Source organism: Equus caballus, chromosome 9 (assembly GCF_041296265.1).
Source record: "Equus caballus isolate H_3958 breed thoroughbred chromosome 9, TB-T2T, whole genome shotgun sequence".
NCBI classification, from domain to species: Eukaryota; Metazoa; Chordata; class Mammalia; order Perissodactyla; family Equidae; genus Equus; species Equus caballus.
In genome coordinates, this window is record NC_091692.1 from 7677665 (window position 1) to 7690381 (window position 12717).

The window sequence follows — 12717 nt, forward strand, 5'->3', positions numbered from 1 at the left end:
GGGTTGGTTTTTCTGGGGCCTGTCTCCCGGGCTGGCAGGTGGCCGTCTTCTCACTGTGCCTCACTGGGTCGTTCCTCTGTGCATGAATCCCTGGTATCTGTGTGTCCAAATGTTTTCTTCTTTTAAGGGCCCCAGTCACATTGGATTAGGCCACCCTAACGGCCCCTTTTTAACTGAATCAGCTCTTTAAAGGCCCTCTCTCCAAATCCAGTCACATTCCGAGGTCCTGGGTGGTTAGGGCTTCAGCATATGAATTTTGGGGAAACACAGTTCAGCCCATAACATAAGACATCACTGAGTAACTTTCCAGGTGCTCTAATCAGAAAGACAGCATCATTTTCACATGGAAGGACAGATGTGTGCTTGTTAAAAACTAATTATTTCCATCTATGGATGAATAGACATGAATGGATAAACAAAATATGATATATACATACAATGGAATATTACTCAGCCTTAAAAAGGAATGAAATTCTGGGGCTGGCCCCGTGGCCGAGTGGTTAAGTTCGCACGCTCTGCTGCAGGCGGCCCAGCGTTTTGTTGGTTCCAATCCTGGGCACGGACATGGCACTGCTCATCAAACCACGCTGAGGCAGCGTCCCACATGCCACAACTAGAAAGACCCACAACGAAGAATATACAACTATGTACTGGGGGGCTTTGGGGAGAAAAAGGAAAAAAATAAAATCTGTAAAAAAAAAAAAGGGAATGAAATTCTGACACATGCTACAACATGGATGAAACTTGAAGTCATTATGTTAAGTGAAATAAGCCAGACACAAAAGGACAAACAGTGTATGATTCCACGTATATGAGGCCCCCGGAATAGTCAAATACATAAGACAGTAGAACAGTGGTCACCAGAGGCTGAGAGGAAGGGAGAATGGGGAGCTATTGTTAAAGGGCAGAGTTTCAGTTTGGGAGGATAGAAATTTTCTGGAGCTGGATAGTGGTGATGGTTGTACAACAATGTGAATGTACTTGAGGACACTGAACTGTACACTTACAGTTCATGGTTAAACTGTTAAATCTTATGATGTTATGTATACTTAACCACAATAAAAACATTTTTTATAGGTAATGACTCTGGAGTTGTTGATCAAGAAATAGAGCCTAAGTTTCTCAGTAAATGTGGCTTAATATGGCCCAGCTATTAAAGCAAAAGATAAATGTATAAACCTAGGGGTCTAAATAGGCCAGGAACCTAGGAAAGTTGAGTTGGTACAATTTAGGTGCAGTGTCTTAATTATTTCTGAGCAATAGTTGTCTCAGTCGTATATAGTAGCAGCAGTTTAGTAACCTCTATTTCTGACACAATGGTGCTGTGATGGGCCAGAGGAACCTTCTGGCCAAGAGTGGCATGTCCCGGGCTGGCATATGAAGTTGCTGGCCATGCCCAGGACCTCATCTAGTTAAACCATAAAGCAAATGAAGTCTGGTTCCCAGTTCTCTTTCTGTGCTCCTCTTCCATCTGCCGAAATCGTATTTCCCCTTCCCACTGGGCAGTAAGTGCTTTCAGTACTGAAGTTTTGAGGCCCTAATCCTCTTGCCATCAATTACCCATCCCACTCCCAGGCTTGCCATCCAGGAAGCCAGCCAGAATTATCCCTACTTTCACCTCTTGCTCTATCCCATCAAACCTTCCAGTGATCTAATAACAGGTTTTCAAAGGGGTTGTGGACTATGGAAAGAAACACTATCTACTATAAAACATACAGTGATTTGTAAAAAGATTAAATTGTGGAAAAAATGTATTGATTCCGTCTATCACTTAAGAAGAGAACAAATTCATACTAAGATGTAAATGACTGAAGGGCTTACTGGCAGAAGGGGGCAACTCTTTAGGCCAGTACTACAGCTGTCATTTCTTGTGCTTGGCCACTCTGGGTCCAGTGCATCATTGTTTTTTTTCAGGCATTGAGGTCAGAGAGGAATTTTATTAGACCTTGGCAATCCGCAGTTCCTAGCTCTACCACAATCAACCAAACCTACACAAATGTCACTAGAAAGCCAACAGGAAACCATTGCTTCTGCTGTCTATATGCTTCACCAAGATAAGCCTTGTCAATAGGATTATTCCTTTTTTCACATATAGAGAAACATAATCAGGTTCCTGATCAATGTGGCCTCCCAGGACTTGTTTGTCATATAAATAAAAATTATACCAAAATGGCATTCCGCTGACACATTTGCTTGGACCAAAACTGCTCTATTAAAGAAACGATTCTAGTTTTGTAAAAATATTTGTATAAGGTGCTTCTAGTTAGGAGAGAATCCACCTTAAACACACTTCTCTATAAAGTGGCTCTTATTTGACTTTCCGGGGAGGAGTGTACGTTTTGAAGCGTCAGAAGGCACTGTGATACAACAGTTCCATCCTGAAGACGGCCCCATATCAGCCCCCGAAGATGGTATTAAGCTTCACTTTATGGTGGGTGCAAAATAGTGAACAACAGCAAGTCAACTTTTCTAAAATACAAAACTATTCTGTGGCAGCCACAAGGGCATCACTTTTGTTCTCTTCTTTTTACTCCTACTGCATTTTCCATTAATGTCCATTCATTAACCAATATCTGTTTGTTGCTGTTGAAGGCACAGCTCCCCCCCCCCCGACTTTTATTCAGATATAATTGCTATATATCACCATATAAGTTTAAGGTGTACAGCATAATGGTTTGCCTTACATATACTGTGAAATGATTACGGAAATAAGTTTAGTCAGCATCCATCATCTCATATAGATGCAATAAAAAGAAAAAAAAAAAAAGAAAAAAATTTTTCTCCTTGCGATAACTCGTAGGATCTACTCTCTTTGCAACTTTCCTATGTATCGTGTAGCAGGCGTTAAGTAGGCATCATGTTGTACCTTACGTCCCTGGGACTTCTTTATCTTATAGCTGGAAGTTTGGTACCACAGCTTTGAATTCTGGAACGCTGCTGAATTTCTAGCCTTTCCCATATCACTAGTGCTATGCACTAAATCGAGTCCTCATGCCCCCATTTGATCTCTCGAAGCACGCCCTAACACCCTGTGTGACCGTCTCAGGAGATGAGCTTTATGAGGTGATGAAGGTTAAATGAGGTCATAAAGGTGGATAACCTGACCTCATGGCCTTATAAGAAGAGGAAATAGCACTTAAGGCCACACTGAGAAGGTGGCCATCGGCAAGGCAAGAAGAGGGTCCTCGCGGAAACCAACCACGCCGTGTGAGAAAATAAATCTCCTGCGTGTGAGCCACCCAGCCGATGTTATTTTGTTACTGCAACCGGAGCTGACTAATACAACTAGTTTTGCACTCTTCATTAGCTTCTCTTGAGTCTTGGATGAGGAATGAAAGCTGGGCTCTCCCCTGCTGAGCATTTAAGAAACACAGGCTGGTTCAAATCTGATGCTGGTTCAAATCTCAGGCCTTGGAGGAAACCCTTTAGAGGGAAGAGCCAACGCAGCTCCCTCCAGTGAGGATGTGAAGGTCGCTTCTGCAAGCTGGGTTTCTAAACCAGCATCTAACAGAAAGATGCCTTCTCCCTTATCAATCCTACTCCGTCTAGCCCAGGACTGTGGAACCCTTAAGAGCATGGAGTCAGGCAGACCTGGCATCTATAGCTGTGCAGCTTCGGCGACTTTCTGAACTTCCAGAAGCTTGTTTTACCATCCATAAAATAGATTGTTGTGAGGAGTAAATCACATAATAATAAACGCACATGGTAGGTACCAAGGAAGTGGTGTTGCTCTGTGTCTGTTATTAGGTGCTGCAGAGGCTGGGGGCTCTCTCCTTGGGTGCGGAGCAGCGATTCGCTCTGGCCTTGCAGCTGTGCCCTCCTCCCGAGATCCTCATGCAGGTTAGCAAGTCCAGATAGCACGCCGCAAGGAGCCGTGACCCCTTTAGCCCCGAAGAGGGAGTGACGCTCAGAGGGGGCAAGGACCTCGAGTCTTTCCAAAGAGCTCAAGCTTCCGCTCCCCAAAGCAGAGTAAAGGCCATGGTGCAAGAAGCCATTTTGCTGCTGCAGGCTTGGGACTTGACTAATCCCAGAGCTGGGAGAAGCGGTCTAGTCCAGGCCAGGCTCATCCATGTGCTCGTGTCAGTTTCAGACAAAATGACTTCAGAGCAAGGGTTAGTATCTAACTGAGCGGGGTGAGAACTCCCCTTTGAGGTACCCACTAAGGGAAAGGGAGAACCTGATAATTAACCAGGATGACTTTGGTTCTCTCTCGAGGAGTGACCTAGACGGCCATGTCAGGTTCTCCACGGTTCCCTCTCCAGGGTTGCAGCCTGGCCTCCGGCTTTCAGACAAGTTGCACCAGGCCAAGAGACTGCAGGAGCCTCGGGGTGCGCAAGGAGCCCTCTGGGTGCCCAGGGACGGGACGGAGGACACGGGGGCAGGCGGGGATCGGAGGCCGCGATCGGAGGCGGCGGGGCGCCCGCGGGCTGCGCAGGCCTGAGGCTGTGAAAGAGCAGCAGCTGCCCCGGCTCGGCAGCCGCCGCCCCACACACGCGGGATCACAGGGGAGCTGACGTTTCATTTACCGACTGAGCGGCTCTGAAAAATGTCCCGGCCGCCAGTTACGGCGGGGGAGGGGCAGGGTGCCTGGGGGCTGCTGCGCGCGCCGGGGGTGGGATGTGCAGGGGGTGCGGGCTGCGCTAGGGGGCTGCGCGGCTGGGGGGCGGTGTTGCACGCGGGGGCTGCGAGGAGGGGTGCTGTGCTGGGGCCGGTTGCGCTGGGGGAGCTGCGCCGGCGGGGGGGGGGGGGTGAGGGGGGCGCTCCGTAGGGGGGGCGGGTGCACCGGAAGGGCTGCGCAGGGGGGCGTGCTGCGCGGGGGCTGGGGGCCACGCTGCGCCGGAGGGACGGTGTGGGGGACCTGGGCGGGCGGGGGGCTCCGCGGGGGGCGGTGCGCTGGGGGACCTGCGCTGGGGGCGGGCTGCGCCTGAGCGGCCGTGGGGTCAGAAGGGCCGCCGCAGGGCCGGAGGTGTCCCCTCGTCCCCCTGCCACCTGGGAAAGGCCGGCCCCGCCGCGGCCACGCGCCGACCCCGGGGCCGAGCTGCGAAGGGACAGCTGTCCTCCGGTGGGCCCCGTGGTTCAAGCGCCAGTCATTTCTCAGGACCTTTTTCTTTTTCTTTCTCTTTTTTTCCAGGAATGTGCCACTGGCATTTGAGAGTACAAAAGAAAAAAAACATTCACAAATGAGGCTTGGTTTTCTCTCTGGCCCGGCCCCTGGGTCCCTGGACTTGCCGCCAGAGAAGACCCCCACCTGCCCCGAGGTCCCCAGGATCCCAGCCGGCGTTTGCTGCCCGGCGGGCTGTGCTCCGAGCGCCCCGCTTGCAGGGGCTCAGTTTTCCCAGTTGGCGACAGTGTTTGCACCTGCAGCTTCGTTGATTCGTACTACAACTGGAACTTTAATAAGGGAACACCACATCCCACCAGTCACTCTGCACGAAGGCAGGAGCGCCCTAATCGCCAGATCAGTTCGCCTGTTTACCAGGCACCTGACAGGAAGGTGGGGGGGCAGGGTGGAGAGGACAATGGCCTGCGTGTCAGGAGCCCGGGTTGTTTCCAGCCTCACCGCAGCCTGCCCCACCTTTCCTCGCTGCGCCTCCCTCTCCATGGAGAGACCTGGATAAAGCCGTCCGCGCGAGCGCGCCGGGAGGATTGCGGAGACGGTGTCTGTGCGCAGCTCCGGGGCTCTGCAACCTTGCCGAGCTTGTTATCATCACCACCGTTCTCACTGCTGTTAATCCTGACTTCCCCTCCCTGTCTGTTTTGGCATCTACATAACCCAAGTGTTTGTGCATGTGCCTGCGTGCTTGTGTGTGTGTTCGGGGAGGTGGGGTGGCATTTTGTTCGGAATAAAAGTCAACCCCTATTCCAAGCTGGAAACCCCCTAAAGCTTGACAGATGAAGGTAATGTCTTGGTTTCAACTCGGCTGCTCCATGTTTCACGTTTTTCTATCTTTCTGTGCCACGTTAATTTTCAGAAGACTTCGCTGAAGGATCAAGGGCATCCAAATGAGATTTAAGGGTTTTTTTTTTTTTTTTTTTTTTTGGTTTGTTTGCTTACCCGTATCCAAATGGATAGGTCTGTGTTTTAAAATTTGTAGGAGACTTGAGTAGAATATGATGTAAGAGATAAATAATTGCACTGAGTGAAGCTAACAGTTCACTGGACACGGCCTTGTTCGTTGTGGACGACAAGGAGTTAACCGATTCTCTCTGTCCCGTGGTAAAAGTTTAGTGTGGGACTGGGGACAATGAGACCCTCTGTGCAGACCGTATCCACTGAGCCTGGGAGAGGCTCTGGCAGGGCGTCAGTGGCTACCTTGCCTTCAGTGCCCACTCCTGTAACCGGGTGCCCTCTCGCCCACCCACACTGCAAAGCTCCCACGTCAGAGCCCTGAGGGGTGACATAGAAACTTCTGGGCTCATAATACCTTTAGTGTATTTTCTTCCTGTGGCCTATGTGACTGATGCTTGCAATTTTTTTTTTTTCATATACAGCCTGGTGTCTGTTAATGACAGATACTGCTTCACTTCTGATAAAAACTTTGTGCTCTAAAAACTTAGGCTAAAAGGGCTGTTGACGTGTGTGCAGGATTTTACTCTCCTAAAAACCAGATCGATCAACTTAATGCCTTCTGTGTGTCAGGTGGAATTATAGACACCTGACAAGAAATACGTATTTCCTTTCACTTTATTACATGTTCTCGAGGTGCTATGTGATTGGCAGTAACTTTAATTTTTAAAAAGTCTAAATTGGGTTTAGATCCCTGAATTCCAAGTGTCAGAGACAGGCACCCCGAAGCATCCAGTCCATGAACTCGACTGATAAAGCTCTATCCTTTCTTTCTTTCTCCCTCAGCCCTTCTGTTTATGGAAACTAATCATTTAGGGAAGTCCCTAAATATAGTGTTGTCATGGACAGGCACCACTCTGTCCTTAGCATTTGACTTAGAAAAAACTACTCAATCAAAATTTAAGGTAAGTGTTACTGGCCTTGCCTAAGTCGCTTCATTCCTGTATTCCCATTAATAAATGCAAGAAAGCAAGACTTGTCAAAAGACTGCCGGGAGGTGAAGAGGACGAACTGGCTTTTGTTCTTTCATAAGGAAATGCTATGAGGTGGTAACGCCTTATTCAGACACTGACTCCAACCTCAACTCAGACACACGACCATCAAATTAGGAAGCTTTAAAAAATAAAAAAGCCCAAGAAGGCCACGCACTAAAGGTTAGATCCCTTACCTTTAGGAGGTTTCCACAGACTTCCACTCAGAGCCTATTTGCCTTTTCTTGAGGCACAATTCTAACGGTATTGGCTTTTTGTTACCCACCCTACAGTAGACAATCAGAATGGGGAAGATAAGATACTGACTGTAATGGAGGCCTGAGCAAAAGTTCAAGACCCGAAAAAGAAGTGGCAGGTATTTTAAAAAACAAATAGTCATTTGAGTCTTTGGGAGCATGAGAAGACTTTTCTTTGTAGCACAGAAGATCTGGAGGTCATCAATATGTATCAGTATAAATAACAATCATTATGAACTATAATCATTAAGACAAGGTGAAATGATGCTTATTGGACTCTCTTTAGAAAGACAAGGAAGTAGATAGTCATTTTTATAAAGATTTTGATTTAAAATTGAAAGTTTTAGCACTTATGGGAATAAGCTTCAGTCCGTCGTGAAATATATGAGTAGAATTCCTCATTCCTCATGAATTTAGACAAATGAAGTGTTGTAATAGGAAAAACTAATAGCACCTTAGTTTTACATGTTATTCCAATGGATGCCCTCCAGTTAAACTTCAGACTACAAGGCGTGGTTGGTTCAGTGTAGATTGCAGGAAAGATTATCATCTACTAAGTAATTCAGCTCACATCCTTTTTTCCTCTGGTTTTCCATCCAAGAAGTGTCAAGGCCTGGTTTTGCTTAGTTTGTGAGATCCCAAAGCAGAGGAGGTTGGCTAAAGACCATGAGTTCTAGGCATGTTTGATTTGGGTCACCAAGTTGTCTGTGTAAGTCATTAAGGGTTGAGAGGCAGCTTGATAAAATTACAGAAAATCTCTGGGAAACTCAAATTAAGAACCGACCACAAGAATTATATGGAAAGTTACACTCGAGGTGCACAGAGCTCATCAGACCACTATTGGTTATGGTCCAACAAATATGAAAACAGACTGTCTGGGTTTCTCTAGAGAGCACAAAAATAAGGAAACAAGATTAGAAGAACTTGGTTATTCCTGAGACATACAAAGAGGAAAAGAATCTACATGAGTGGAAATACAGATTTGGAAATGAAATTTGGAGGTTAAGATTTCATTTGGCTTTGCTCAGTTGATTGATTCTAGTATTTGAGTTTGCAAAAACCCAGAAAAGTTTTCATTTGACAGCTAATTTAAAAGGGAATAAAAAAGCTCCTAGCTCACCTGGAGCAATAATCACCAAGCTGCATTCATAGATTTGGTAATGCCAAGGATTTCCTTGCTTTAAGAAACGATGCTGCAAGCACAATATGTACTCACTAGAAAAAGAATTTGGTGCTTTCCTTCTAGTAGATGATGTCTGTTTCAAAACACACTCAAAACATCTCTTTTCTCCAGTACTACAGTTGAACCTGTTTCTCTGCATTGGTAATTGGCGGGTATCACATTTGCTGGGCACCAGCCCACTTGTAGGTGCTTGTCTAAGTTGCCTCGGTTAATACTCACAATATCCAATGAGAAAGGTATTTATTCTCTTCTTTTTTTAGATGAGGAAGCTAAAGCTTAAAGATGTAAGGTAGCTTATGCACATGGGCAGTAAAGTTGATGGAGTTAGTCTTCAAAGCCAGGTCTGCATCTTTCTAAGATGCTAAGATTTCTAAGGTGCTCCTTCATCTGCCTTCTCGAAAGAATGAGACTCCATTTGCTCGTACAGGCTGGTTCATTCCAAGGTCTGGATGCACACAAGTCTTCAGGCGTCTAGAAATTTATGGAATATATTTTGAGCCTCTGGATATTAGCGAAGCTCAGAAAGGTGGAATTCTTTTTCCCCTTTTTTCTACGAAGATTCAAACTTTTCAAAGTAAATATCGATCTAGAAAATGAATTGGGTGTCTGCCTCTCGTTTATTATTGCTGGGTTGCTTAAAATACAGTTGGAGTTGCCTGATGAACAGAAGTACAAGTTAAGAATTGTGAGTGTGTTCTTTCTGGAACTCAAAGAGAAGGGGAATAGTCCTGCGTAATTGGATGAGGGCAGGCCTGCTGGTGTATTCTGACACAGAAAAAGGATTTAGAGTCTTTTGTAGTTGTGTACTTTCCACCCCTTTGTTTAGAGGTTTGAGAAATTCTGAGAGGTACAGTAAAGTAATAACAGAAAGTTTAAGTTTGTTAAAAAGAAAATTAGGAAGCACTTAACCCCTGGTGTCAAATTTCCTTTTATAAAAAAGGAAAATCTACATTCCCCATGATTTCTTCCCAGATGATAGGGCTTATTCCTCAATGAGCTAATGTTTTAACAATCGTACTTCCAAGATACATAGGACTGCTGTTATCTTCCCGCCTTCCTTCTCCTTCCAGCATGTGGTGAGGAGGAGAGAGCAATCAGAAAAGAGCTTAAAAGTTTTATTTAATACAATTTTCATATTTTTAAAAATTCCGTAGTGTTAAAACCTCAAGAGTCAGCATAAAACGCACATGAAAAAGTAAATTTTGAAAAGCCTTCTTTGAAATAGGAGAATTTCTGGTTGGCTTGAGTTCTGGGCTCCAGGTTTCCCAGTATGCAGCAAAGAGTCCTGCCGAAGGCAGGTGCTCTGGGCCAGGTGGCATCTTTCTGTGTGAAAGTCAAGTGTCTTAATTAGCAGGATGAGATGACTTACATATCTCGGTATTCAAACGTGCATCTTGTAGTTGAACATTCCAGAATATCTTTACCTGGGAAATATTCTTGAAGAAATCAAGAAAGGTCCCTCTCCATTCGTCTCACGTTTTCCCTTCAAGAGCAAAAGGGAGTAGGGGTTAGGACACAGGGCCCGTAAGCTTAACAGACAATTTTTGGTAGCCAGCTGTGAGGTGACTTTCTAGAAAACTGTAGCCAGGGAACAGCCAATTACAGAAGTTGTTGGCCTCGGGGCAGAAGGATCCCACTGAGTTTACTCTGGAGGAGCCTCTGAAGGTTAGGGAGTTAGAATTTAATTTGGAAACAGATTCAAACATGCGAGCATGTTTTCACTTCTTAGTTCCCCTAAATCATCAAGTTGGAGTGCCCAGGACTCAGTCCTTACACCTATTATCTTTTTGCTGACACTTACTCCCCAAGTGATCTCATATGGCCTCGTGACTTTACTCGCAAACTTGGATTTCTAGCCTGAACCCTTCCGGAATACCAGACTCAAATAGATAGCCATTTATTCAATAACGACTCCGCTATAATGTCTAGTCAGCATTGCAAAACTTAATCTCTCCTGAAACTAACTTCTGATCCCCTTCACCTCCAACCTCCCACAGCCTTCTGTCCCCACTTCATTTGGCCCCTTGCTCTGGTCAAAGATCTTGGAATCACCCTTGACCTCTCTCTTTCTTGTATACCCTGGTTCCGATTTCATAGTAAATCCTTTGGGCTCTGCCTTCAAAACATATCCAGAATCCAACCACTCCTCCCCACCTGGCCCAGTCTGCCATCTTCTCTCACCCAAATTACTCAGTAGCTTCCTAAGTGAGTTCCCTGCTTCTACCTTAGCTCCCTTACAGACTTTTCTCCACAGAGAAGCCAGAGTGATAATTTAAAAACCAAAGTCAAATCGAGTCATTCCTCTGCCGAGGAGTCACTCAGAGGAAGCACTGAAGTCCCTAGAATGGCCTGCAAAGCCCCGCCCCATCTGCCCTGTCGGCCACTCCCTTAGCTCCCAAACCTCACTCCTACTCTTTTCTCATTCAGTGCCTCCATTTCAGTCACGCTATCTTGTGGGTCCTTAAACCCATCAAGACCACTGCCCTCCGGGCCGTTGCACCCACTGGTCCCTCTGCTTGCAATGATTTCCCACCCTTGCCGACTTAGCCGTCCGTAAGCCTTGCTCCCTCACCAATGTTAACGTCTCAGAGCCCTACTGTGATCACCCTAATTTAACATTTCAGCCCCTCCCCGCACTCCCATCCCCTTCCCTGTCTTAGTTCTCTCCGTGCCTCTTAGGACCTTCTGTTGTATTATATCATATGCTTATTTACTTTGTTTATTGTCTCTCTCCCACCCAGAAGATTAGCTCCGTCAGGGTGGGGGATTTTTCCTACCTTGTTTTATTCACTGCTGTATCTCCAGGGTTCAGAACAGTGCTTGGTACATAGTACATGCTCCTTAAATGGTTGTTGAATGACTGGATGTTTGAGGACCAGTAAATGCTGACAGTTGGGGTCTACACCAGCTCTTCATGGCAGTTCTGTAATTGCTCTCAATACTCTTCCTCAAAATCAAACGGATTCCTAAAAGGACCTCTTGGGCTAAACTTATGATAGTAGACATGAGATGCATCCAGAGAAACAGTGATTTTTAGCAAAGGATCGGGCACAGAAATATTCTGTGGAAACCATGAGCATCCTCATTCAAAAATATTTAATAGGCATCTATTAGGTACTTTGGTGCATATAGAAAAGAAAATGAAGAGACTGCCCTTCAAGGAGCTTATTTTTCAGAAGGATTGTCATAATACTACATGAGGGAGATAAATAACAAAAAAAAAGTCGTAACAATGCATCGCTCTGCGGGGAGAGTGGATAGAGACCGTATTTCCAACAGCAGTGGTCAAGAACAGCTTCATGGCGGAGTGGGCGTTTGGGATGGCCCTTGCAGCACGGTTAAGACTGGACGGGTGGAGAGAGATGTTGTGATACAGAGAAGCTGTTAGCTGGATTTGTGAACATTTATCAACCTTATAAGGTTTTTCTTTGACATGGGAGGGAGTAGTTTTTTTATGTTTTAGCCGTTTTTACTTTATCCTAAGTTCAATTTGGCCCAAAGGGGTTCTCTCCTCCTGAAGAGAAATCTTTTTAGTGAGAGGAGTAGGGTTACTTTCAATAACATTAAGTATAACATAATGAACATTATTGAACCATTAATATGAACTTGGACATTCAAAAATTCAATTCAACAGATACTTAGGCAGTGCCTAATGTGTACCAGGCTCTGGACAGGAGAGGGGTGTTGGGAGAGGCAGGAGGAGAATGAAGATCGCCCCAGCAGCCACAGGAGTGGACTGGTTGCATTGAGAAAAGGGAATGACCTTTTGTAAAGTAGTAAGGGTGCAAAATACAGGGGAGCAATTAAGGGGCCCATGAGTGATGTGGAGGGAGAGACAACCAGAGTGGACTGGTTCTCCAAGAACTCTGTTGGCGATGAGAAAAAAGAGGAAGGAGTGAGCTGGGCTCATTGGGAGCATTTTTCTGGAGGCATTCTCTATCCATCTATTTGTTTATCTACCTATCTATCTAGAAAAGAAGATGGGGGGAAGGAGAGTGAGGAGGTGGGATAGAAAATGCAGCGTCCTAGGGTATCTGGCCTTGGAGAAATCCCACCTTCCCCTAAAGTTCTTACAAGTCCCTATTAAGGCGGGAGAGCAGATCAGAGCAATGATAAAATATATCAGAAGCTACAGCTATATGAAAATAGTTTTCATCCCTTCTCTGTGGAATCTTCATTGGAGTATTTTAAGATCAGAGGAGGTATCAGAGACCGTCTAGTCCAATCTCATTGTCATAA

General features: G+C 45.8%; 1 long non-coding RNA gene across 1 annotated transcript; it reads left to right on the plus strand.

Moving 5' to 3' along the window:
- The first annotated feature begins 4191 nt into the window (after positions 1-4191).
- On the plus strand, positions 4192-5883 carry LOC111774910 (uncharacterized). The gene is made up of 2 exons (XR_011421221.1): positions 4192-4328; positions 5132-5883. It is a non-coding gene; the product is annotated as an uncharacterized lncRNA (long non-coding RNA).
- Positions 5884-12717: the final 6834 nt, after the last annotated feature.